At 42.1% G+C, this 26,884-nt stretch overlaps 1 long non-coding RNA gene across 1 annotated transcript in view; it reads left to right on the top strand.

Moving 5' to 3' along the window:
* The first annotated feature begins 4,912 nt into the window (after positions 1-4,912).
* Positions 4,913-26,884, top strand: part of LOC127489896 (uncharacterized) — a 126,312-nt gene continuing 104,340 nt past the window's right edge. The window contains exon 1 of the long non-coding RNA XR_011390594.1: positions 4,913-5,507. This is a non-coding gene — a long non-coding RNA (uncharacterized lncRNA). The remainder of the gene's footprint in view (positions 5,508-26,884) is intronic.

Here is a 26,884-nt window from a genome sequence, read left to right as displayed (position 1 = left end):
CTTGGGCTGCATCCTCGGGGCAGTGGGTTTCTGTTGACACAGTCAGATTTCTGCTTTAGCTGCTCTTGGATGGTGATTAAAGCAGGCAAAACTGGAAGCAGAAAGACAAGTCAGGATTATGACAGTAATCAGGGCAGCATAACGGTGATTTGAGCAGGACAGGGGCAGTGGAAATGGGAAAACTGGGTTGGGGTTGGGAGTGGCTGGGGTTACAAGCGATGGGACTTGCAGGTCACTTGTGTGGGGGCATAGGCTTCTCTGTACTGTAGGCTTTGAACACCAGAGCCGGAGAGGGGCTTTGGGGGCCTCGTGTGGCAGTCTCTGTGCAGCAGTCCTGCTGTCTTAGGCAAACCCTCTGCGGCTCTGGCCAGCTTGGAGGGAGGAGCTGGGAGAAGAAAGCGGGGACCCTTTTTAATTTTTTAAAGATTTATTTATTTATTTGAGAGGTAGATTTACAGACAGAGAGAAAGAGAGAGAGAAAGAGAGAGAGAGAGAGAGAGAGAGATCTTCCATCCACTGGTTCACTCCCCAAATGGCCCCAGTGGCTGGAGGTAGACTGATTACAGGCTAGGAGCCAGAAACTTCCTCCAGATCCCCCTGGGTACAGGAGCCCAAGCACTTGGGCCATCTTCTGCTGCTTTCCCAGGATATAAGCAGGGAGCTGGGTCGGAAGCGGAGTGGCTGGGCCTCAAACTGGTGCCCATATGGGATGCTGGCACCGCAGGCAGAGGCTAAGCCTACTGTACCCCAGCGTCAGTCCCGGGGCCCTTTCTTGAAGGAAGTAACGTAGCTCTGGATGTTTTCCAGGTATCAAGTCAAGCTGTTTTCCAAGATGCATCACTGTATTCCTAATCTAACTGCACCATGTGCAACTGAGACTTCGCTCCCTTGTCTTCAGGAACCACCGCCACTGCCCTCGGTCCCTGTCAAGCTCTGGAGAGAAAGAGGAGCTAGAAGCTAGATGGAAAATCTCATGAAAACCCCATGGCTCTGTGTCTAATCCGCTTGCTGTTTTACCCTCCTCCTCCCCCCACCGACCCCCCCCCTCCATCCCTCTTCTTAAGAGTTAAATAGTTGTGGAAAGTTAGCAGAGTAAACAGAGCAAGGTTTAGGTACGCATCATAAGCAGGCATATAAATATACACCTTGCAGCATCAGGAACTTGGGTTTGTCTCAATTTTCCTCAAGTTTGGGAGGCAGAAAAAACAGAAAGGCCTTTCTGAGGCCAGCTCTCGGCCCTGTTTTGAGAAACTTGTTCACGTCAGAGCCACGTGCTGGAGCCACGACCACCAGGGCATGTACAGGATGGGAACCTTTGGACGTTTATTGCTTGTGGTCTTCCCAAGATCTTTATCCTTTCAATGCATGGCCAGAAAAACTAGACACTTCTTAGGGCAAGACTTCTCAATTAGCCTTTATCTAAGTTATAACCAGCTAAGTAGACCTCACTTTAAACCCTAGTTCAGCCACCACCCAGTAGCCGTTGAATATCTTGGAGTTACTGAACCTCTGTTTCCTTATCTGTAAAATGGGTATAATTATGGTGCCTCCCATATAAGGCAATATTTAATGGTTAAAAGCACAGACTCTGGAGCCAGACTGTCTGGGTTCCTAACTTAACTCTGCCACTCACTAACTATATGGCCTTAGGCAAGCTACTTTACCTCTGGGTCTCAGTTTTCTCATCTGTAAAATGGGGTATTCCCACTGGGTTGTTACAGGAATTATAAAAACACTTATAACCCACCTGTATGGAGGGGATCTCCCAAGAAGTGAGCTCCTATGGGAAGTTCTGCGCTCATAGCAATCACCATTCCAAACTTTGCTAAGTCAGTAAAAAGGACTTTTGAGAGGGTTAAATAAGAAAAGGTACCAGAGCCCAGTGGCTTGTGTGCTGTCAGCCACTGGGATTCAGACTTCCACGCTCGGACTTGTATCCCTGGCTGGCTCAGGTCTGGACACACAGTCAGGGATAGGTGTGCGTTGACTGGTGCTGGCTTAACCAACTCCAAGGCGCTCCAGGCCTTGGAGGGTTAGATTCTTTCTGTGCAAGTGGAAGCTGGTACTGATTTCAGAGCTTGCGAGGGGAGCTGCGATTTTCCTTATTTACTAACATTGACTGGGGCTGGTGTCTGGGACACCCAAAATATGTTATGAATCAGTCAGAGGATAACAAGCTCCTTAGTGCTCTACACATTACTCACTAATTTGACATTTGGGGAATTTTCGCAAAATGTTAGGGAACATTTGACGAGAGGCAAATTGCTGTATCCGTAAAGTACATGTGACTCTAAGGATGGGTGGCACTCTCCCCTGGTGTGGCTCCATCCGTTCCTAGCGCCAGCTGTTGCCTCCTGACAGAGTGGCTTCTTTATAGTTTCTGCCCGCTGAAGGAGAGTGTCGGAATTCTATTCTGCAAACCTGACAACAAAATTTCTTTGCCTACCTACTGCAGGCCAGGCTACTCAATGTCCTTTGTCTCATTTTGTCTTTGGAGTAATCCTGGGAGCGACGCATCGTGAGCATCTGTTTTCCTAGTGGAGGAAGCTGGGGATCGGAAGGGTTAAGCAGCTTGCTCAAGGCACAGAGCTCTGCACTAAGCTAGCATTTGAACCTGAGTTCAAATCCCCCAAAGTCTGGGTTCCAGTGCAGAGGCCACCTCCCACACCATCAGCCACATCAGCAGGTTCCAGCTAGGATCTCCCACGATGAGGAGGGATGGAGGAGAGGGGGAATTTTTAGATGAAGTTCTAGTTTTAAATGACTGAACATCTGCGGCCATGAAAACTTATTCTATACTGTTTTATGCAGAGACCTGAATTAACTGGTAATCTGGAGCTTTCTCTTATCACGACATCGTGTCCAGAGTCAGACAAGGAGGGTTGTGTTGAGGGAGCAGGAGTGTCCCTCCCAGGCTCGCATGCCTGGGGCCTGGTTATCGCCCTCGCATTGTTTTTGGCCTTGTACCATCCTTGTGAGACTGCCCAGCCCTGACAGGCAGGTTTTCCTCCGGCTTCCTATCTGCTCCACTAGAACAAAGAGAGTGTGTGTGGGGTCTGGGTGGGAGCAATACAAGGCTACTTCAAACCATGGAAAAATGGAATTACAAGAGTTTCTTTTGGACAAGAAATGTTTGAATTCCACGCATAGCATTTTCAGAATATCCATTTTCAGTGAACTTCTTGAAGACCCCATGTGTGTATTGATTTCAAAAATTTCTTTGCACTGGAAGAAACTTTAATCCTGTTTTCCACAAACTTTGTGAAGTGTCCTTGTGTGAAGCTGTCCAGGAAGCAGGGAGAAGGCTCTCGAGAGACTTGGCTCTTGGAGGCTGGCCCTTGAGGGAACCCAGTTGTGTGGAGGAGCAGGCCCAAGAAGGGGGCTCCTGGAGAGACGCTACACACATCCAAAGAGCAAACGGTGTCTCCTGCTTCTAACGGCGCCCTCTCAGTCACCATTTTCACTGCAAGTAGGGGACTCCTAGGAGTGCTCATCCATTTCCGTTAGCTGCTCTTTACGGTCTGGGTAGTGTGTGCTGGGGTGTGAGATACGCAGGCAGCTAGATAGGTCTGCGGAGCTGGAAGTCACAAGCCCCCATGCATTCTATCCTCCTGCTTGTCAACCCCCCTTTCCCAGGATGCATCTGCTTCATTCAGGACCTAGGAAAGGACATCATGAAAATACAGAACTTGTAGAGGTGCCATGTAATTCCCAGGTGGCTTCACGCCTTGCAGAGGCACCACCCCCTACCTCATACAGAGGGCCAGTATCTGGAGAGGAGCTCCTTCTTCGTCTCTCTTCCACCGTAGACCATCGCTGGAGGTGCTGCTCAGGTGCTCCCCCACCCCTCTGCATTTTGGGCAACCTTCTGGCCCACTGCCCACTTGTACCAGGTATTCATTTTTGTGGGGCAACCCCCACTTTCTCACCTTTTGAATAAAATTTGTTATCACTTTGTGCACCTTGTACGTGTCTGCATTTAGCATGTTTGAGTGCAAGACAAGAGCCTGGAGTAGAAATAAATATAGCCTTCATGCCCACATCAAAATGCGTAGTCAGTTTCTCAAGGCAGAGGATATGCTCTGTGCCCTCTGCTTGTCCCTAGCTGCCTTCCTTGTAGTGTTGTGCCTCTGGTGCATGGTGGACATGAACGTGGCCCTGGAACAAATGCAGCCAGTGGATTTCAACACTTTACTACTTTAAGTACCAATAGTGACTAAGTCCTGTGTCTACTTGGGAACGTTTATAATAGGGACACATTTCCAATGTCTGAAACTAGAAAGCTAGAACAGAGGTCCCCACATGTTGACCATGGAAACCCTATTGTAACCTCAAAAATATCTTTATGGCCTCCTCTGTGTGGTCATAGTTGTGCTATGTATATGTATATGTATATGTCTAAACTGGATAAAAAGCACATTAATAAAGTGCTTTTGCAATGATTTTCATTCTGTGCATTCCAACATCATCTGTAAAGCATAAACAAGGGTATGCCAGTCGGTGGCCCACGATTTACCCTCTTTGCCAGTGGCACTTGGTTCTTGCATAGAATTGGGCACCAATTCAGTGAGCTGGAGGGTGGGCACAGCTCCAGCTTGGACATCAGTGTGCTGGGGTTTTGATTTCTTTGGGTTTCTCTTCCTCGATGTCCTCTTCTCTACAGCTGAAAGCCATAGCCATGTGAGCAGTTGTAAGTCAATTAAGAGCACTAATTCCAAATGCAAACTAGAGGATGGATGGATTTATTTTTCTGGGACCTAATTACTCTAGAAGTGGTCCAAGTAAAACCAGCCCCACTTAAAGTCTCATTGTATACTGTGCAAATGGTGTCCCAAATGTCATCCCCAGAGGCAAGGAGACAGCACGAGACAGTGAGCCAAACACTCCCCTGCTTATGTGGATGCCTTGGTACCAAGTCTGGGCCAGAGTCTAACGGTCTGATCAGGCCACTTCAGCTCTCTGGAGTAGTCTAAGCTCATCTGTAAAATGGGGAGATCGAATCCGATGGCCTCCGACCACCCTCCCAGGTCTTGTATTCTTGTATTCCAGACCCCCAGTAATGACCCTGAAACACCCAAGCCACCATGCCAGGAGCAAGGTGCCACCTGCCTCCCATCATGCCAAAGCCACCACCAGCTCTGAAGTACTCTGCTCAAACCGTCCCTTTGGGTCGTCCACTGAAGAAGCAGCTTTCGTTTTTGGTGTCCTATTATTAACCTTTCTCCGAGCTCTGTTTTCCAAGTTTAGGTCGGCTCATCAGAGTTGAACACGGACTGTTTGGATTTTTGCCCAAGCTGTTCTCCCAGCCTGATAGCACATTCATTACTCCCTACCCATGGTTTCTGCTAAATGACCTCGTTAGTGCTCTAATTACATGGTGCTCTTCAGAAGGCTGGGGGTGGGGCGGATGAGTTAACGAAGCTGAGTTCTGAGATGGAGTACATTGTAAACACGCCGAACGCCGCCTACCTTCCCCCAGCCTGATTACCCACCGGGAGCCGCCACAGGTTTGCGCTCTTTCCTCTTCTTCCTTTTTCATAACCCATTAAAAGATAATAATAAGGCATAACAAATGTGTTGGTAGTACACGAATTTGAAAGCTGGGTGCTGATGTATTTACAATTTAATTTATGTGGAAACAAATACTCCCTCCCCCAACATAAAAACCAACCTCCCCTCCCCCCCAACAAAACCACCTTGGGGGAAAAGAAGTGAAAACAATGCTTCTTTCAGCACTTGCTGTGTGCTTGTGTACCTTTTTGTTAATCTTGCCAACAACTTTATGGACTAGTTATTACACTAGATTTACTAATGAAGAATCAGTTTCAGCGAGGTTTAAGTGTTTTCCAAGGTCACAAAGCAAGTAGGTGGTAGAGTTCAGAATTAAACCCAGGTGTGTCTGACTCCAAATCCCAGTATATTATGGTGCCTCTCCATTTATTCATCCACTCATTCATTTGTTCAATAAACAGCATCCTCTGACCTCTGTTCTGTGCCAAAGCATCATCATAATTCCAGAATTTCTCTTCTATGATTTCAAATGCAATTGATCAAATTCCTCAGATGAATCTGAACTCAGTGGCGTAGTCTTCCATTGTAATTTTCTCTGTTCACTCAGGCTTCTTTTAATCCTGCCTTGGGAGTCAGATCGCAGATCTGAGATTGAGGGCCCTGCAAAGTATATTTAAAGATTACCCAGAGCTAACTTATTTTCCCCTAAGGAAACTGAAGTTCATGACTTGTTGAAGTGGTAAACTAGGGCCTGTTCTTTTCTCTGTATCACCTTACCGAGAGGTCAAGAGTGGATTGGAATTTGGGGTGTTGAGAAAAATCAAGAATTTCAAATGCTTTATGGGACACTTCACCTTGGATGGTGTGTCTGTGTGAAGAGAGGGTCTAAACCCATTAAATACAGAGGCTGATTAGTGACTTTAACCTAAACCTGTTTACTATAAAATCACACGGGTCAAATTTTAAAGGAAGAGAGTGCATCTTGCAAACTGAGTCTCCTAAGTATGTAGGGCTTTCTTTGAAGGTTTCTTTTGGGTGATATTAAGGTGAACTAGTAGAGTCAAATCTTTCACTTGTCCCCGTGGAGTTCTCTCTGTCACATTTTTCTCAAAAGTGGCAAATGCAGTATGTTGAGTGATGAGAGATGTCCACACTTAGGAGAAAACAAATGATGTGATAGTAATATTAACAGGATACCACTTCACCCAAGCAGTGAGCCCACCTGCCTACTAATTAGTATTCCAACATAGACATTGGAATTTTGCAAACCAAACATCTTAAAAATGGGAACATTGTTTGAAAGACTGTCGAAACACATGTGTGCAGACTTAATGTATTAGTTTATTCTACAGTAATCAAGTTGGTATAATTACAAGAAGGCCAGAAAATGAAGACTTTTCACAGCCAAATCAGCTATAGGCAAGAAACTTAAAACCCACAAAACTTTGAGCTGCTCTGTGAATCTATGTTTGCTGAATTGGGGGCGTGAAACAGCAGGAAGCCATTGCTGTGTGTGATCATGGTTTTAATGATTCTCCTTGACCATAATAAACCCATAATATGTGTGCCTTGAAGAAAATTATATATCTCACATTAAAAAGCAACTCCTTATTCAACATTTATCAATTTGGGAGAACTGCTCCCTTCTGCAGCTAAGTCATTAGGCTGCATGTTTCACCATAGAACAACTTTTGGAAGAATTAAAGTAATTCAGTTGCATTCCTCTTCTATTTTTAATAACCAAACACATTCACAGGAGATACACATATACCTCTAGAATTTTTGAATGACTGGACAAAGCAGTGTTAAAAATTCAACAGCACTAATTACTGGCTGAGCAGTATAAAAACCTCTGAATAAATGTCAGCCTAGGAGATAAGCTCTTATCTTAATCTAATGACTCCACAGACTTAATTTGTCAGGCCAGCCTAGTTGATGAAAAACAGGCTTCTATTCTCCAGTGTTAGCAGGAACATCTTTCCAAATCTTTGAAGTTGGATAGTAATACCATCAGTGTCATCCTATAAAAATCTTGCAACCAAGCCAATTTAATTCCTATTGTCCTGTTACACTAATTAAAGTTGTTCCACCCCTGTTGGACAAATATCTAAAAGTGAAGGCCGTGTATTTTTAGATTTGCTACATTTTGAACTAATCACCCTCAACTCCCCCTGTTTTGTGCCTTTTTCCCCTCCTTCTGGAACACTGGATGGTCTTCTTCATGGGGGAAAGCTGAAACTTTCAGAGAAGTCCATTAATTTGGAGGAATCCATTCCTTGAGACAGGCAGTGTAGCAGAGTGGTTAGGAATCCAGATCTCCAGGCAGAAAGGCCTGGGGAAAGGTTTGCTCTGCCTTTCATGAGGTGTGTGTCCTTCATTCAAAATGTAAAACTTTCTTAGCCTCACTGTTGTATCTGTAAAGTGAAGGATAATTATGGATAATGTGAGAGTTGAATGAGATAAAATATGTTAAGTACTTATAGTGCCTGACCCTTAAACTTAATGCAATTCAGTTTCATATAGTCACCAACTTCATTTGTTCTTTAATTTAATTCATTCAGTCAACAAATATATATTTGATCCTAACAAGTCTACAGCACTGGTTAGGGCCTGTTGCCTTTGCTGGGCTTCCAATAAACTTACTGCTCAAGGATCTCATAGCACCTGGGAAGGAATTTCTACAGAATTACTATGACTTTGCACCTAAATTCATTGTAAACCCTACTGGTGGATTTCCAGTAGAATCAAGATGCCAATTTCTATCTCAGTGGTCTTCTGCACAATGACATGAGGTCATGTGTAGTGGACAGCCAAGAGTTGGTGGCCTCAGTTCTTCCTCCCTCTTTTCCCTATGACACAGAATCATACTCTCATGTAAGCATATCTGGTGCATTCTCTTCTCTTCTGTCTTGTTATGTTCCAATCTTGTCAGTCAATGTAGTGTTCTTCCCAGCTATCCACCTACACTCTGCTTAATCATCTTGTAACTGCTTGCATGGTACCATATTGATTCTCTGTTGGAGAGACTTGTTCATCTTTGTTTTCTCTGATTTCTCATCTTAATGGAATGTGATGCCAATTTCTTTCTCACCCCTTGAAATTTATGTGTATACTTAAAAAGTATTTAACCAGAGGCTTGTTTATGAACTGGGAACTCCACTAGGTATTGGGACACCAAAATACGTAAGATGTACCCCCATTCTTTAGGAACTTCATGGTGGTATAGTGAATGCTGTGACAAAGGACCTAGTGCCATGGGAGTATGATGGGTTGTGGGAAGGAGGGGGTATTCAGCTCAAAATGGGAACTAGGGAAGCATTTCCAAGAGAAGACTCCAGGGTTCAACGCTGAAGACTACCTAGGAGTCAGTTGGGTAGAGGTGTAGGAAAAGAAAGGGGCAGATAGTTGGCATGGTGGTTAAGATGTCAGTTGGGTCTCCTGCATCCTGTGTCTGAGTACCTGGGTTCAAGTCCTGGCTTCGCTCCCAATTCTACCTTCCTACTAATGCATACTTTGCGAGACAGCAGATGATGGCTCAAGTAGTTGGGTCCCTACCTCCCACGCGGGAGACTAAGATGGAGTTCCTGGCTCCTGGCTTTGGTCTGTCCTATCCCCAGCTATTGTAGGCATTTGAGGAATGAATCAGCAGATGGAAGATTTCTGTCTCTGTTCTCTCTCTCCCTCTCTCTCTCTCTCTCTCTCTCTGCCTTTCAAACAAACAAAAAAGATGTAGGGAAAGGAAATTTCAAGTGGAGGAATTGGCACATGTAGATGGAACAAGGTAGTCCAGTAGAAGAGAGAAGAGCCTTGGTGATGGGAGAGGGAGAAAGATGAAGGATCAGAAAGACTTTACATGCTAGGAGTTAGAATTCCATCCTGAAAGTGACAGTACCCATTGACCAATGTTACACAGGCTGCTTATACTTGTTAACTTGTGTCTTGGCTTAGGAAGTGGTCAGTGTTCTGGTTCTCCTCACCAGCTTGTGACCTGTGGTTCCATCATCTCCCCCTACCTTTCAGGAGAACTCCTTTCCAGCAAGTCTGCTGTCATCACTGATGACTCCCAGCTCTGTGGGTTCCTTTGCTCAAACAGCATTCACTCACTGCCACACGGATAATGCTATTTTCGCAATAACACCTAGAATTTCCCTTTCTTGGAAGCCTACAGGAATGACATTGCTGTTTCCAGTGACCATCTCTTACCCCTCCACCTTCTTCTTTCCTTCCCTCCCACACATCCTAGTCCCACCAGGAAGACATCCATCACTTGACCCTGTCTACTCTTCTAGTATTCATTCCTTTTTTGAACTTTACTTCCCACCCTACTCAGACAAAATCTCATTGTATTTTCTCTTACTAAAATCCTTAATGCTGTCACAAGCCCTGCCTCCAACTTCATCCATTCTCTTTAATGGCTGGGGAACTGGGGCAACCTTGGCAATTAATTCTACTTTGTCACTTACGGTGTCCATTTTTAGGCTGAGTTCTCAGTAGCACCCTTTTCCTAAACTCTAATAGACCTCCTTGCACATTCCTTAGTGACACAAGGTTCTGGGCTGTTACTGTTTACAACAGGTTTGGGGGGCAAATGTAATGTGCTCTGGGAACTATCCTCTGGGTAACTGTAACCCTCAGCGTGGCACCCATCTCCCGCCTGAATGCTAATGCAGATATTTGGACAAATATTGGACACCTGATGACAGAGTCCCAGTGAGATAACCCATTGACTTATCATTGGTCAGAGTTTCTCTTGACATTTTGTTCTTGTGTTATGTAAGTAGACAATCCTTTATTTATTTCAACAGATGTCTATTACATTTGACCCAAAATCTTCAATAACATACACCAGCCCTCAAGTTTCAACCCAACTCTTGCCACCCTTTCTCTCTTTATTGCATTTTAGTAATCAAATAGATGCTCTCTATGCAGGAGAACCTCAGGTTTCCTGTTTTTTCCAACTGTATTTGTTTTTTTCTAAAATTTACATAAGGTGAACAGATTTCATGTATTTCCTATATATTTCCCACCCCACCTCCTACTCATGCTTCCACCCTCCCTCCTCCTTCCTTTCTTATTTCTTTAAATTTTTACAATGACATACTTTTAGTTTATTTTATAATCATAAGATTAACCCTCTATAAATAAAGTCTTCAGCAAATAATAAGAAGAAAGAAACACTGTTCCTTAATAGTGGAGACAAAGGCTGTAAACAATAGTCAATTGTCAAAATGTCAATTTTTACATTACATTTATTTATTTATTTATTTGACAGAGTTAGAAAGTGAGAGGGAGAGACAAAGAGAAAGTTCTTCCTTCCATTGGTTCACCCCCCAAATGGCCACTACAGCCAGAGCTACGCTGATCCGAAGCCAGGAGCCAGGTGCTTCTTCCTGGTCTCCCACACGGGTGCAGAGACCCAAGCACTTGGGCCATCCTTCACTGTATTCCTGGGCCACAGCAGAGAGCTGGACTGGAAGAGGAGCAACTGGGACTAGAACCTGGTGCCCATATGAGATGCCCGCACCGCAGGTGGAGGATTAACCAAGTGAGCCACGGTGCGGGCCCTACATTACATTATTTTGTACTCTATTAGTTACCACAGATCAGGGAAAACACATGGTATCTGTCTTTTGAGGATTGGCTTATTTCACTAAGTATAATGGTTTCCACTTGCATCCATTTTGTTGAGCATTTTTTCATGTGTCATTGACCATTTGAATTTCATCTTTTGAAAAATAGCTATTCAAATACTTTGCCCATTTCTTTCTTTCTTTCTTTCTTTTTTTCTTTCTTTCTTTCTTTCTTTGACAGGCAGAGTGGACAGTGAGAGAGAAAGAAAGGTCTTCCTTTTTCCTTTGGTTCACCCCCCAATGGCCGCTGCGCCCATTGAGCTGCGGCCGGCGTACCGCGCTGATCCGAAGCCAGGAGCCAGGCACTTCTCCTGGTCTCCCGTGCGGGTGCAGGGCCCAAGGACTTGGGCCATCCTCCACTGAACTCCTGGGCCACAGCAGAGAGCTGGACTGGAAGAGGAGCTATTACATCTCGTTTTTCATCTCTGATTTTATTGATTTGGACCTTACCCTTCTTTTTTTGGTTAGTTGTGCCAATGTTGTGAATTTTGTTCATTTTTTCCCCAAAAACCAGCTCTTCATTTCACTGATCTTTTGTATTTTTTTGTTTCAATTTTGTTTATTTCTTCTCTAATTTTAATTACTTCTTTCCTCCTACTAATTTTGGGTTTGGTTTGTTGTTGTTTTTCTAGGTCCTTGAGATGCATTGATAGCTCATTTATGTGATGCCTTTCCAATTACTTGATGTAGGTACTAATTGCTATAAACTTTCCTCTTAAGTCTACGTTTTCTGTATCTCATAAATTTGGATATCTTGTATTGTCATCTTCATTCATTTCCAGGAAATTTTATTTCCCTTTTGATTTCTTCTGTGACCCACTATTCATTCAGGAGCATTTTTTTTAGTCTCCATGTGTTTGCATATTTTCTAGAGAGTCTTTAGTTGTTAATTTCCAGCTTTGTTCCATTTGGGGCAGAAAAGCTATATGGTTTGATTTCAGTTTTTTGAATTTGCTTGGACTTCCTTTATGGGCTAGCATATGGTCTATTCTGGAAAAAGTTCCATGCACTGGGTGTGGTAGATCTCTATTGTCAGTAGGGGAGGGGTAATCATACCTATTCGTGTAGTCACATCTTACTTCCTCTCTTCCAAGGTGCCCGTGGTTACCCCACAGTTGTGCAGCCCTCACCCATGCCTGGACAGGAAGTACACAAAGGATCTGTGCAGACCTCAGCATGAGCACAGAACCCTCTGCAGTGACCCACCCCAGGCAGTCTAGGAGCTCTGAGCCTCTGATACCAGACACATTGAATGCTCAGAGACCCAGCTATATACCATGTTCTTTTGTGCAGTCACAGAATTCCCACAGGCACAGTGTGCAAGGCTCCCACAGTCACAGGGTGCAGAAGATCCCCTCTCACCATCCACAGAGAGATCAGAGACATCACCAGAGCCAGCTGCATGTTGGGTGCTCTGCTTTGGCAGTTTGAGCCTCAGACCCTGTGATAGAAGGAGAGGATGGGAGCACCTCACAATCTTAAATGGGTGCCCAGCCCCCTGTCAGCCCTCCTAACCAGACTCAAAGTCCGTGGGGGACACAGACCTTTCTCTCTGGTAAAATCCCTTAGTTGCACATGCGAGCATCACCACAGTCTCTAGTGGTGCCAAGATGGTGCCTTCTTCCCCCAGCTGGCTTGATGCCCTTGTTGGGGAACGAAGAGAAAGAAATGTGCTTTTCCTTCACTGGACTAGGTGCGCACCCTGACACCCACTGGGCTCCAGACTGTACTCAATGTCAGTGTGGTCCACAAGGTTCTCCCTCATGCAGTATCAACAGTGGCTGGGGCTGTTGCAGTCTGCTCTCACCTTGCTCCCATCACCTGGCTTCTCCCCCAACCCTGGCTACTGGGCTGGACACGCTGTGTGACATGCTCACTGCTGTGTGTCTGTTCTTTCCATGCTGCTGTATGGTGTCCCTTTGTTTCTGTAGAATTTCCACTACAAACTTCTCTCCCATTCTCCCCCGGGAATACCCTTCCTCCACTTTTCTTCTTCTTTCTTTCTCTGGTCAAAATCAGCACATATTTTCTCTATTCAGCCATTGCAGAATCCCCCAAAGAGTTCTTCATCTCAGCTATATTTCTTGATATTTCAGCTTTATCTCAGAGACTCCTACATGAGTTTTTTTTTCTTAAAATACAATTACAGAATTTATCTACATTTGTTAAGACTTATTTTTGATACTTTGTTTTGTGATTTCTATGTATTATACTTTTCTTTTTATTTTGTTTTCATACATCTTGATTTGTATAGGACTAATTGTTTTTTCTCCTGCCCCATTTTTTTTTTTAAGATTTATAATATTAGCTTGGAAGACAGTGTCAGAGAGAGAGAGAGAAAGAGACAGAGAGACAGGCAGAGATGGAGACAGAGACAGAGAGAAATCTTCTATCTCCTGGTTCACTTCCTAAATTGTTGCAATGGCCAGGGCTAGGACAGACCAAAGGCCGGAGCCAAGAGCTTCTTCCTGGTCTCCCATGTGGTTGCAGGGGCCCAAGCACTTGGGCCATCCTCTGTTGCTCTCCCAGGCACATTAGCAGGGAGCTGGGTTGGAAGTGTAGCAGCTGGAACTTGAAACAGCACCCATATAGGATACTAGCACTGCAAGCAACAGCTTAGCCCACTGCTCTACCACACCAGCTCCAATGATTGTTTTCTTTATTCCTCCCTCTTAATTATTTGCAAATTATTCTTACTATTTTTATTTTAATGGCTTTTATTATACTTTTAACATGCATATTAAAATTTAAATTTTAAATTTAAATTATAGCTTAAAACTAATCATAGCTCTATCATTTTTAGTTTGAAACTTTGTCTTTTATTTGAAGGAACTTCCATCAATCCTATACTGGAATTATCTAGTTGTCGAGTACTACCTTGTTCTAATAGGACTTACTTGTACTATTATTTTTAAATTTTATTTATTAACATGTTTTGTAATTTTTCCCCATATATTTGCTGCTTTCTAGGTTAATTTTTTCCCTTACTAAATACATTCTTAGTACTTTTGTTTTGTTTTATTTTGAAAGAAAGAACTAGTGGTGAATATTTTTCTGAATCTACCTTTTACGCCACAACATTGGCTCCCTTCTTTATTTTTTAAAGATTTATTTATTTATTTAAAAGTCAGAGTTACAGAGAAAGAAAGAGAGACAGAGTGATACCTTCCATCTACTGGTTCACTCCCCACATGGCCACAATGGCTGGGGCTGGGCCAGGCTGAAACCAGAAGCCAGGAGCTTCTTCCAGGTCTCCCATGTGATGGCAGGGGCCCAAGCACTTGGGTCATCTTCTTGCTTTCCCTGGTGCATTTGCAGAAAGCTGGATCAGAAGCAGAACAGCCGAGGCTCAAATTGGCACCCATGTGGATGCTGGCATCACATGCATCAGCTTTATCCACTATACCACAATGTTGGCTCCTACTTTTATTAATCTAACCTGTTGAATTATAATTTGTGTGGAATTCCAGACTCATAAAGTCTTTCTTTGGCAGTTTAAAAATTATTCCATAGACTTCTTATAGCCATCGTTGCTAGTAAGAAATCTGTTGTCAATCTGATTTCATTTCCTTAAAGATTGCCCTCTTTTTCCTCTGATTCTTTCAGATTTTCTTTAATTTTGATATTGTGCACTTTCATTGTGAGGTATTTAGGTGTGGATATTTAAAACTTTTATTAATTTTTGGTACCTGATGGTCTCTTTTGATCTCAGAACTCACTAGTCTCTTCATCTCTGTAATTTTGTAGTTACTGTCCTTCTACACTCCCCACTCCCACTCCCACAATTCTCTCTAGATTATACTTATGAAACTAATACCATATAAACATTAGAAGTTCTTAACCACTTCTCTATCTCTCTTAATGTCTCCTTCTTTTTTCTTTCCAGCTTATTTATTTTTATACCTCTTGAGATATTTTCTTGATTCTCTATACTAGTTAACCCGTGTCTAGCTCTTTTAAATTCATAAATATTTTAAATTTTCAAGGTTTTTAAAATTTTCTTAGTTCTTGGTCTTCCTTATAAATAGGTGTTTGTTATTCCTTATTTTATTCCTTTGACAATACAAACAGTTGTTATTTTTGTTATGTATTGCTCAAATTCTTTATATAGAAATTTGCTATATATTGCTCAAATTCCTTACTTTCTTGGATTTAACTTCAGTAATCTGTTTTATTGTTGCTTTCTCCTTGATGTGGAATTTTAAAATGTATTCTGTAATTTTGTTTGTGAACTCATTTTTTTTTTTCATTTTTCTGAGTCTTGATTTCCTCTTTTTGGGAGTGGTTTTGTGACTGTTCCTGTTCAAGTGCCACAGCCTATTTCTGACGAATACTTGCAGATATGATGTGGTTAGATCTGTCGCCCTACAAAAATGATGCGATTCCAGACCTTTCCTCTGAATTAAGTATAGACTGAGATCCTAGAAACCCAGTGCTTATCTCTCTTTACAGAAATCTGCTTATCTTTTTGGCTATAATCTTAGGCTGATATATGGAGATGTTTTGGCAGCCATTAATACTGTAAAGTACTATTCTGACTTCCAACTTTATATGGGTTGTTGCATCCATGTTGTACATTGGATAGTCAGCTTTAGTTTTCATTTAATACCCTGGCTTCCCATCTATTTCTCTCTTTTTCCATATCTCTTTTTAGGAGAACTCTCTGGTCTTTTGTTTGTTTGTGAAACATCCTTTTAATTTTGAGCATAATTATAATTTGTAAAGATTCTTTTATTGCTTTCTCCACTAATAGTGTCTGCAGTTTCTTAATATGTCTTTTTTATAATACATACTTTGTCCCTTAAAATCTTCCTTCACCATACTTTATTCTTTATTTCCTTATTTACATTGCCTTAACATTTTATGTTTCTATTTTATTCTATAATATAGATGTCTCACTATTAATTTTTACTATTTATTTTTACAAAGAAATACATGTGTATTATTTTAAAAGTTGAATAGTACTAAAAAGCATATATTAAAACAGAATAATTTTCCTCTACAAGCCTGAATCTTCTGACCTGGAGAAAACAACTCATAATTCTTCCAGTCTTTCCTCTGATGTTTAACTTCATATTTCTGATAATAGCTGGTACTACTTACTTTGTAACAATCACTGTTCTAAATGCTATTCACTCATTTAATCTAAATAATATGCTTGATTTTTGATTGATAGAATTTAGAATTATTTTATTGTATTTTTGGCATAATAGATAAAAATCTAACTCTTCCATATCTTCCATGTAATTGTTTAAATAAGACATTTTTAGTTTGTTTCTATATCCATGTAAATATTATTCAGTGATGAACCAAATAGAGTGATATAATCATGTTTCCTTCCCTGTATTGCTCTTTATTTCCCTGGAGCTGATGATTCCCTTGTTTTTTGTGCCTACTTTTCTATATACATGATTGCTCTTAGAGATGCTCCAATGTGTCCATTATATTTTAGTGCAAGATTTTGTCCATGAATTCAAATAGAGCAACTCCAATTTTCTAGTGATTTTCTACCAAAAAGTTTCCTCTCTGCCCCAGTGTGGGCCTTTAATGTTCTGGGGGATGGCACAGTTATCTGTATATGTTGTACTAATTTGTTGTTTTCTAATTTCATGTCTTTCTTATTCTTGGTGCATTTCTTGTTTTGTTGAAATGTACTAACCCTCTAAAATGTTGTATGTTTTAGTTCTTGCATGTCTAAAATGTCTTTATTCAACCCCCACAGAATTGAAGGCTAGGAATAAAATTGTAGATTGAAAGTGATTTTCTCTTAAAGTTCTTATGATATTGCTTCACCCTTGCAGCTACTGGCATTGCTATTGATTTGTCTGATGTCAGTTGGGGGTTTCTTTGTTAGGGGCCTAATTTTCTCCATCTAGAAACTTTTGTGGTCTCCTCCTTAATCTTACATCCCTGGTATCCTGAACATTTACAGTACTGTACTTTGGTGTATATTTTTAAGTGTTTGTGTGAGGGTGGGGAGCAGAGGAGGAGGCAGGGGGTCTTGGTAATGTAAGTCTGGTATTATTATTTTACTTCCTGGGGCTGAGTTCAAAGTTCATGTTGGTTGAAATCTTTCCCAGTATCCTAGCTTCTACTTTTCTAAATTCTGGAGACTTGTTTTATGGTTTAGCATATGTTTTATCTTGGTGAACATACCATTTGTACTGTTGTGGCCATTTGGTGAGTGAATCAGTAGATAGAATATCTCTTTCTGTCTTTCTCTCTCTCTCGCTCTCTCTCTCTTGCTCTCGCTCTTGCTCTCACTCTGATTCTCTGCCTTTCAAAACAAATAAAATAAAAGTATATAAACCCCAAAGAACAAAGATAACAAAAAAGAAAGAAGTTGTTCTATATATGATTCCACAAATATTTAATTTAGGTTAATAATTTGTAACCAATTAGAAAAAATGTAGTTGTTCTATGAGTTCTTGAGAGGGGATGCTTGAATTTCCTACTCTAATTGTGGAATTGTATATTTTCTTTTTAATTCTGTCATTTTTTTACTTCACATATTTTGAAACTCTGCTATTAGGCACATAAAAATTTATCATTGTAAATCTTCCTGATAAATTTAATCTTTAATTGTTATGAAATATCAATGTTCATCTTTGGTAATACTCTTTGCCTTGAAGTCTGTTCTATCTGCTGTTAATGTGGCCATTGCAGCCTTTGTATGGTTATGGCTTGCATTATGCATATTTTTCATCCATTTTCTTTTAACCATGTACGTCACCTATTTAAAGTATTTCTTATAGATAAGATCTTGTAAGATCTTCCATTTAACAATCTATTCTCATAATTTTAGTATTTTTATTAGACCATTTGTTTATTAAAATTTGATATAATTAATGATACGGTTGGATTTAATTTGTTCTCTGAATTTTATGCACTTAGTTCTGCTTTCCTTCTTTCTTTCAGATTGTATGAACACTTAACCCATCTCTTGGTTTCTTTTTGATAGTACTATTGCATTTTTAAAATCTATGCCCCTAAACTGGTTCTTTCTGTATCAGTCAGGGTCCACTCAGGAGATGGAAACTCTACCAGTTATTGAACAGAAAGAGCTTAATATAAAAGAATGTTACCTGGGTAACTGGAAGGGTGAAAAAGGGACCCTAAGTTATTGTGAAAGTAGGAAAGATCTATCACCCGTCAGGCTCAGGGAACAAGGGGAAGAGATTGCAATTATTAAAACGTAGAAGTGTCGAGAGGAGCCCCCTGAAGCTGAAAGTCAGACTGAAGAGACGGTTGGCTGGGGTTACTGTCTCTGAGCAAGGAAAAGGCTGGGGCCCTCTGAGGAGGAGGAGGAAATACTGCCCAGCAGTGGAGGGGTCTTGGGATGGGTGTAGTGAGGCTGGGGTTACAAGCCGGAGAGCTGCACTCTGGATTCAGCTGCTGCTTCCAGGAGGGACTGCCACTAACGAGGTAAAGAAATATTGCTGAGGTGGCTCCCTGGAGCCACAGACAGGAAGCCCGAGGGAAGCAAGCAGGTGACGGGCAGCAAGTTCCTTCTTCGCCCTCCAGCCTTCCAGACTTCTTTGGAGCTGCCCACTAGCAGAGCCTTCCAAGGAGCCAGATGTGGAGCTGCAAGGCTGCCACAGCACTGGGGATGTTTGCAGAGTCCCACACCAGCGTCACAAAGTGGGCTTGGAGCCAAGGGGTAACAATGCAATAAAGGGTCATTCTTGGGGGTCCTTCTTGCTGTAGGGGAGGATATCTTTATAATCTCTCTCCTCTTCAAAGAATTCCTTCTCATGAACCTAGTTGTTCATCGATTTCCAAACTTCTTGTCTTTTACTTACCTTTTTATGATTAGCAAACATCATAGAACCTGTCATAGGAGAGATGGTGGGTGCTCAGAAAATGTTTGCTTTTGGGGAGGGGTGGGCATTTGGTCTGGTGGTTGAGAAACTGCTTGGGATGTCCACATGCCATATTAGAGTCCAGGGTTGAGCCTCAGCTCTGCTCCCAGTTCTAGCTTCCTGCTAAGGCACACCCGGAGAGGCAGCAGGTGATGGCTCAAGTAGTTGGGTCCCTGCCACCCACATGGGAGAGCCAGATTGAATTCCCAGCTTCTGGCTTCAGCCTGGCCCAGCCCTGACTATTGTGGGCATTTGGGGAGTGAACCAGAAGATGGAAGATTGATCTCTCCGTCTCTCTGTCTCTATGCCTTTCCAATTAGTTTTTAAAGGTTTAACAAAAAAAAAAAAAAGTCTGCTGGATTAATGGTAATACAAGAGGCTAAATGACACATGACAAATGACTGGTGTAGGCTTTAATTGCTGTAAAGGCTCGGGGGAAGGAGAGACTACTAGGAACGTGGGTGACCGCAGAGGCTTCACAGATGAGATGGGTCTTGAGCTAAATAAGAATAAATGGGAAAGACTTAAACAGCTGGAGAGAAGGATGAGGCACTTAAGGTGGAGGGCCCAGAATGAACAGAGCTGGAAGGAGGGATGAGCTGGATGTCATGGGGCACAGACATGGCTGGAGTGGAGGCCAGCTTGTAGATGGAGGCCCTTTAACTTCAAGCCTGAGGGATAGACTCAGACCCAAGCATTGGGCCAGTGTCCCACAAGAACTACAGAGAAGACACGTGACTTCTTCAGCAGGAGGGGGCCATTATGAAGACAGTGGTCCGAAAGCTGTGCAGGTTGGGTGGGTGATGTTTGTTGCTCAGGACTTAATCATGTGTATAGCAGACTGCTAATAGGAAATGGAAATCAGGAAGGGAGACAAAACTTTTTTAAAGATTTATTTAGTTATTTGAAAGTCAGACTTATAGAGAGACAGAGACAGAGGTCTTCCACCTGCTGGTTCACTCTCCAGTTGGCTGCAATGGCCGGAGCTGCGCCAATCCAAAGCCAGGAGCGTCTTTTGGGTCTCCCACATGGGTGCAGGGGCATGGGCCATCTTCTACTGCTTTTTCCAGTCCATAGCAGAGAGCTGGATCGGAAGTGGAGCAGCCAGGACTCGAACTGGTGCCCATATGGGATGCCAGCCCTGTAGGCGGCGGCTTTACCTGCTATGCCACAGCACAGGCCCCAGGGAGACAAATTTTTAAACATCTTCTAATGATTCTCAGATTTTGGTCAAATTCCCATATTTTGACCCTGAAGGTAATTTCAGGGTCCACATTTAGAAGACAGCATGAGCTGAGTGAGGTCCCAGAAGTTGGTAGAGCATGCAGGTGGTTTAGGAAATGGGAGGGAGCAGTCTCAGGCCAGTGTGTGCTCATCCTTGCCTCTGCAAGGTGGGGTGGCCACTTTCAGAAGTAAACAGCGAGCATGGCTTTGATTTACATTAGAAATCAGGGATGGACTAACTATCAACTGACACCCATCCTGTCCCATGCCCTTAGAGGCGTCACTTCCTCCTTATTGGAGCCATCATAGTTTTTTTTTTTTTTCTCTCTCTTTGAAAATCACCTTCTTCACCCTCCGAGAAAGAACCTTGGTTGATGCCTTAAACTGTGGCAAAGTCTTGGACCTATCTACCAGGCTCGTAATGGTGCAGATTTATTTATATTTTTCTATTTTGTTCTCTAGTTGTGCTAATTCTTCCTGGTGTAAACAGTTTTACCAGGAAAAGAGTACGCAGACAGGTTCCAAAGGGCTGTTGTAACAGGCCATTGGAAACAATGAAACCCAGTTGGTAACAGGAGAATGGTCCTACTCAAACCGAAGTGCTCCAGCATCCTCTTCTACCAGAGCTGTTGGTGCACATGCATGTGAAAGGGGCTCTGCTTCAGACTTTGATTTCTGAACTTGGCCAACGCTCTCCTGTCGTGCAGTAGAGCCCTCTTCTCTGGAGCCCGGGAAAGCCAGTCTTGTTCACCTGAAAGTCACTCCAGCAAATCGCTTGGGCTGCCAGGCACGTTGGAGATCCTATGGGTGCGAATCCATGGAGACCAAAGGCGAGATAATCAGCCCAAGGAGACAGTTAATTTTAGTACAAAAGAAGTTAGATGTGATTTATTTCCAACCCCAATGAACCACAAGAGCTAACAATCATCGGAACAAAACAGAGAACCATCAAGTACTCCGTGTCAAATACGACTGTGGTCAGTTGCCATCTGTCTCGTCGTTAGCAAGGGAGATAGGCTTCAGGTGGCCCAGCAGTGCTGTGGAGGATAGTTTCAGGTTGTCTTTAAGAGAAAAAGCGGTTTGAATCATCCAAGAGTTAGAGAAATGGATTTGAAGACAGGGAAGAGAATAGCAGAAGAAAAGCAGTCGAGAAAGGACAGGAGCGTTTTTATAGGACTATCACACTCATCCGTCTTTTCCTTCATCTTCATTATCTTCAGCAAGCATAATGCTAGGACAGGATCCATACGACTTGCGCTGCCTCTTAATCATTTCCTTTCAGCTGCCACAGGGAACTCCTCTCCATGGCTCTGTTTGCAGAGGAGCAGAGTGCAAGGCGCCATCGCCAAGCCCAGCATTTCTCCTGAACAGCATCCCCACTTCAGGATGGGCTCTGTGGCAGGTGCATTGTGTTCCACTGTGCACTTGAACAGAACACGAGGACTTGTCAAAGGCCATTGCTCATAGTCCTGTTGCTGATCTATTGGAACAGCTTAAACAGCCCCTTTTCTTGTTTCTGAAACTCCTATTGCATCAGAATCCCAGGGCTTGGAGGAAGGCCTAGAAAACTCCTACTGACAGCAGGATGAGGGCTCAGGCGAGGCGGCACAGAGCCCTAGTCCCTTGTTTTAATGAGAAAAGCCTTAGAGGCTTCCTGTTCTTTGTAGGTCATTATTCACCAGAATACTTTGGGTCTTGAACCCTGTTCCCCTTACTTAAGCACCCTCTCCTCTCTGCAGTCTCTATATTGTATGCATTTTTCTGTTACTGCCTTCATGTATAACACATTTTATTTATTTTCCGTGCTAGGACATTGGCTTAATTATCTGTGAATCCCCTGCACCTAGGCCAGTAGCTGCTATTTGTACATTGAGTGAGTCACTGAGTGAAAGAAAGAATACCATTTATATTGAGTGAATAGTAATTAAAATGAGAATGAAGCTGTCTCCATCTATCTGTGGCAAATAAACAAGGATTCATCATGAGATTTGTATTTGTGGGAGGAAATACTAAAAAAAAAAAAAAAGGACATCTTTCACTGTACTTTGAAGAGGAGACTCCTGGGGTATTGCTCTGGGTGGGAGTGGTAGTTAGATCTGAGCCCTCGTGTGTCTGCCTAGATGTGAAGTGTGGGGCTTCACATCTCATTTTCTATCTCCAGTGACGTCTTCCCCTTATTGCTCACATGGACAAAGATCCTAAGGTGCTCTAACTGTCCTCAGTTCAAAATCTGTCCTGTTACCTGACAGAAGCCCCAGTGGTACGGTTTGTCACATGCTTGTCTACCTGAGTAGTTTTTTGGTTTAAGCAAGTTTGGATCGAGTGGGCCACAAATCGGAAAGGGAAAATGATTTTTATTTAATACACCAAGGTATGTTGTCAGATGGGACATCAGGCAGCCCCAGTGGTTGGGGAGGAACCTGGCTCTTTCCCAATCTTCCCGGAAACCTCCTGCGTATCAGGAGAATCCATTTCTAGAGCACCCTAGACTTCTGGGGTTATCAGAGAATGGTAGCACGGAGCTTTGCTAGGAGTGCCCAGCACGTGGTGTGCTCTGTTGGAGCCTCCGTCGTGCACCCCTGCACTCTCTCTGCCCTGCTCATTTATGGCTGTGGAGCTGGCAGCCAAGCTGGCGTCATGGGGCTACTTTCCACGTGCAAAGGTCCACATCCTTCATTCATGTCCTTCAAGGGTTTCTTTCACATTTTCTGATTGTGTTTTTGAGTACATGGTGTCAACAGCTCTCAGAACTGTTAAGTTTTCTATTTATCCCCAGGCCAGGAAAAGGCACAGATCACTGCAGTGTAAAATTACCAGTGGTTTTGACAGTGACCTGGGAAGAACTATGGAATGAAGAAATTTAGCCTTGAGAGCTGAAGTTCAGCCCCAGGCCCATCTTAACCAAGAAGTCCTGCTCAATTATACAGGTCACAAGAAGTTCTGCTGGTCTTGAAAATATTGAACTCATCAAACTTAAGTTCGGTGTTGTTGACACATCTTGATGAATGGCCAGTTTCAGACACCAAGTACCGTATTTACTTGTTTATTTCCTCCTCTATTCCACTTTAATTTTGTAAAGGACTTCTATGAGTCTTGAAATTTACTTTTTTTTTTCTTTTGTTGGGGCTCTCCAAATCAGAACAAATTCTTCCACAGGGTTGGGAGACTACTGGAATGGTAAAAAGGCCATATTTGATGACAATAAAAGGAAAAGGATTTATTTCTACCTTTTGCCAAGTCTTTAGAGAGGGGATGTCATAATAGTTAAGAGCTCAGGCCACAGAGCCAGGCCGTCTGGGTTGAACCCTAACCATAGCACTCCCTAACTCTGAATCTCGAGCAGGTTATCCTCTGTGGCTCAGTTTCACCATCTGCAATGTGGGGATGGCAATAATACCTACTTCCCAGGGCTTTGGGAAGAATTAGTTATAAAGCTATTAGAACAGTGTCTGCCACATAGAAAGTTCTAGGTACATATTAGCTTCTGTATTAGCCAGCTTGCTCTTCCACAACAAGATATGATAGGCCGAGTGGCTTAAGTAGCTAAAGATATTCTCACAGTTGTGGAGGCTAGAATTCTGTGGTCAAAGTGCCGGTGTGGTTGGTGTCAGTCAGGGCTCTCTTCCTGGCTTGCAGCTGGCCACTTTTTCCTCCCATCCTCTTTTCTTCTTCCTATCAGTCCATGGAGATGAGGACTTCACCTTTATGACATCATTAAGCCTTAATTACCTCCTCAACGTTTTATCTCCAAATATTGTCATATTGGAAGTTAGAACTTCAACATGAGAATTTTGGGGAGACACAATTCAGTTTGTAGCAGCTACTATTTTTATTTATTTATTTATTTTTTAAATTTATTTTTTAAGGAATACAAATTTCAAAAGTAACACTTTAGGAATATAGTTATTCTTCCCACCATACCCACACTCCTAACACTCCTCCTCCTCCCTCTCCCATTCCCTGTCCCATTCTCCATTAAGATGCATTTTCAATTAACTTTGTACACCGAAGACTAAATCTATACTAAGTAAAGATTTCAACAGTTTGCACACACACACACACACACACACACACACACAGCTGTTTGAGAACTAGTTCTACAGTTAACTCTCATAATACAACTCATTGAGGACAGAGGTCTTGCATGGGGAGTTACCACATAGTGAGTCCTGCTGTTAACAGTTAGCACTCTTAAATATGACGTCAGTGACCATCCGAGGCTCTTGATATGAGCAGCCTAGGCTATGGAAGCCTTTTGAATCCACAAACTCCATCAGTATTTGGACAAGGCCATAAGCAAAGTGAATTCTCTCCTGCTTTCAGAGAAAAGTACATCCTTCTTTGATGGCCACTTCTTTCTGCTGGGATCTCACAGAGATCCTTCATGTAGAACACTTTTTGCCTCATTGTCTTGGTTTTCCATGCCTGAAATGCTCTCACGGGCTTTTCAGCCAGAACAGGAAGCCTCACGGGCTGATTCTGTGGTCACAGTGTTACTTAAAACGATTGTCATTCTATGTGTTGGCTGTGTGGACTGCTTGCCATGTTGGAACATTCTCTCCTTTTTAATTCTATTATTATTACCAGACACTTGATCCTATTTATATGATCACTATAACACTTAATCCTATCTTTATGTTCACTTTAACACTTGCCATGATCACTTTGAAAACTAAAATGGCATTTTTACCACCAAGCTTAATGTGATTTGGAGTCCCATGACAAGTTTTTAAACTGTACCCTTAGAAGTAAATCCATAGAATGAGTGCAGAACTATACAGCTTTACAGTTACAGATGTCCTCCTCCCTCTCTTATTGCAACTCTTGTTTTTTACTGAGATCTATTTTTAACTGACTTTATACACATATGATTAACTCTATGTTAAGTAAAGAGTTCAACATATAGTGTGAAAAAAAAATGAAAAAACAAGAAAAACAAAACCATTCCTTGACAGTCAAGACAGGGGCAGCTTAAGTCATCCCTTCTCGAAGTGTCAATTTCACACCTATAGATTTCGTTTTAGGTGTTCTATTAGTTATCACATATCAGGGAGAACATATGGTATTTGTCCATTTGGGACTGGTTTATTTCAATAAGTATGATTTCCAGATTTATCCATTTTGTTGCAAATGACTAGATTTCATTTTTTTTTACTGCTGTGTAGTATTGTATAGTGTACATATCCCATAATTTCTTTATCCAGTCTTCAGTTGATGGGCATTCAGGTTGATTCTATGGCTTAGCTATTGTGAATTGAGCTGCAATAAACATGGAGGTGCAGATAGCTCTTTGGCTTACTGATTAAATTTCCCTTGGGTAAATTCCCAGGAGTGGAATGGCTGGGTCATATGGTAGGTCTATATTCAGATTTTTGAGGTATCTCCATACTGTCTTCCATAGTGGCTTTTCTAGTTTATATTCCCACCAACAGTGGATTAGGGTACCTTTTCCCCTGCATCCTCACCACCATCTGTTGTTTGTTGATTTCTGTATGAAAGCCATTCTAACTGAGGTGAGGGGAAATATCATTGTGGTTTTGATTTGCATTTCCCTGACAGCGAGGATCCTGAACATTCTTTCATGTGTCTGTTGGCCATTTGGATTTCCTCTTTTGAAAAATGTCTGTTTAAGTCCTTTGCCCAACTCTTAACTGGGTGTTTGTTTTTTTGTTGTGGAGTTTCTTTATCTCTTTATATTCTAGTTATTAATCCTTTATCAGTAGCATAGTTTGCAAATCATTTCTCCAATGCTTTCTGTTGCCTCTTCACTTTCCTGTGTGTTTCTTTTGCTGTACATAAACTTCTTAATTTGATGTAATCCCATTTACTAATCTTGGCTTTGATTCCTGTGCCTCTGGGGTCTTTTCCAAAACTGTTTTCTTGTGCCAATGTCTTGCAGGGTTTCCCCAGTGTTCTCTAATAATTTGAAGGTATCAGGCCGTAGGTTTAGATCTTTAATACATTTTGAGTGGATTTTTGTGTAAGGTGTAAGGTAGGGGTCTTTCTGCATACTTCTGCATGTGGAAATCCAGTTTTCCCAGCACCATATGTTGAAGAGACTGTCCTTGCTCCAGGGATTGGCTTTAGCTCCTTTGTCAAATATAAGTTGGTTGTAGATGCTTGGATTGATTTTTGTTGTTTCTATTCTGTTTCATTGGTCTATCCATCTGTTTTTGTATCAGTACCAGGTTGTTTTGATTATAATTTCCCTGTAGTGTGTCTTGGAATCTGGTATTGTGATACCTCTGGCTTCGTTTTTGTTGTATTAGATTGATTTAGCTATTCAAGGTCTCCTGTGACTGCATATGAATTTCAGCATCATTTTTTCTAGTTTTGAGAAGAATGTCTTTGGTGTTTTGATTGGTATTGCATTGAATCTGTAAATTGCTTTTGAAAGAATGGACATTTTGATGATATTGATTCTTCCAATCCATGAACATGGAAGATTATTCCTTTTTTTTATATCTTCTTCTACTTCTTTCTTTAATGTTTTGTAATTCTCATCATAGAGATTTTTTACATCCTTGGTTAAATTTATTTCAAGGTATTTGATTTTTTTGTAACTATTGTGAATAAGATTGATCTTAGAAGCTCAATCTAAGCCTTGGCATTGTCTGTATATACAAAGGCTATTGATTATTATGTATGGGCTTTATA

This window comes from Oryctolagus cuniculus, chromosome 7 (assembly GCF_964237555.1).
Source record: "Oryctolagus cuniculus chromosome 7, mOryCun1.1, whole genome shotgun sequence".
Classification (NCBI taxonomy): Eukaryota; Metazoa; Chordata; class Mammalia; order Lagomorpha; family Leporidae; genus Oryctolagus; species Oryctolagus cuniculus.
The sequence above is the reverse complement of the archived record's forward strand: the minus strand, read 5'-3'. Positions and strand labels throughout refer to the sequence as shown.